The sequence below is a fragment of the Apodemus sylvaticus genome, chromosome 8, assembly GCF_947179515.1.
Source record: "Apodemus sylvaticus chromosome 8, mApoSyl1.1, whole genome shotgun sequence".
Classification (NCBI taxonomy): domain Eukaryota; kingdom Metazoa; phylum Chordata; class Mammalia; order Rodentia; family Muridae; genus Apodemus; species Apodemus sylvaticus.
This window is the reverse complement of record NC_067479.1, coordinates 26,927,351-26,928,013: the sequence shown is the minus strand read 5'-3', so window position 1 is coordinate 26,928,013 and position 663 is coordinate 26,927,351.

Genomic DNA, 663 nt, shown 5'->3' with positions numbered 1-663 from the left:
TCCTTGTTCTGTGTGGAAGTTCATCCTGGTATGTTTATTGCTATCTTATACAGCTTACACTCTGCTTATGACCTCCCCTGCTCCACCAACACTAACCATGTGGTGAAATGTACAACACTAGAAGCTGAATGCCCGTTTATCTATCTGAAGCAGCAATTATCTATGACTTCCAAGTCTCAGAGGAGCCTCCCCTCCCAGGCTGCTTGTAACTATAACCTGGGCTCAAATAACTTGTCCCCGTCCTCAGTCTCCATTTTATGTTAAACGGAATAGCAGTCCTAAAAAGGCTCTCAGAGTTTGTTTTCAGATGTCCGCATAATGTAACCATTGCTTTCTTTCAACTATTAATTTTGTTTTATTCTCTAGAATGTGCAGGTCAAGGGTGTTATCTGTCTGCTTTTTGAGTTTGAGTGTAATCCAGTCATCCTCAATTCTAAAAGGAACTAGTTCTAGGACCACCCATGGATAAAATAATAACAATCAAGGGACACTAATGTTCCTAAATAGCAGTCTTTGCATGTAAGGTATGCACATCTTTCATTTTGATATCTTTTTGATATACATCAAATCTACTCAAATTACTACTACAAGATAAATACAATGAAAACAGTTTTTTGGGTAAATACTGACTGACTAGTAGGTGTTTTAACATAGCATAGATGC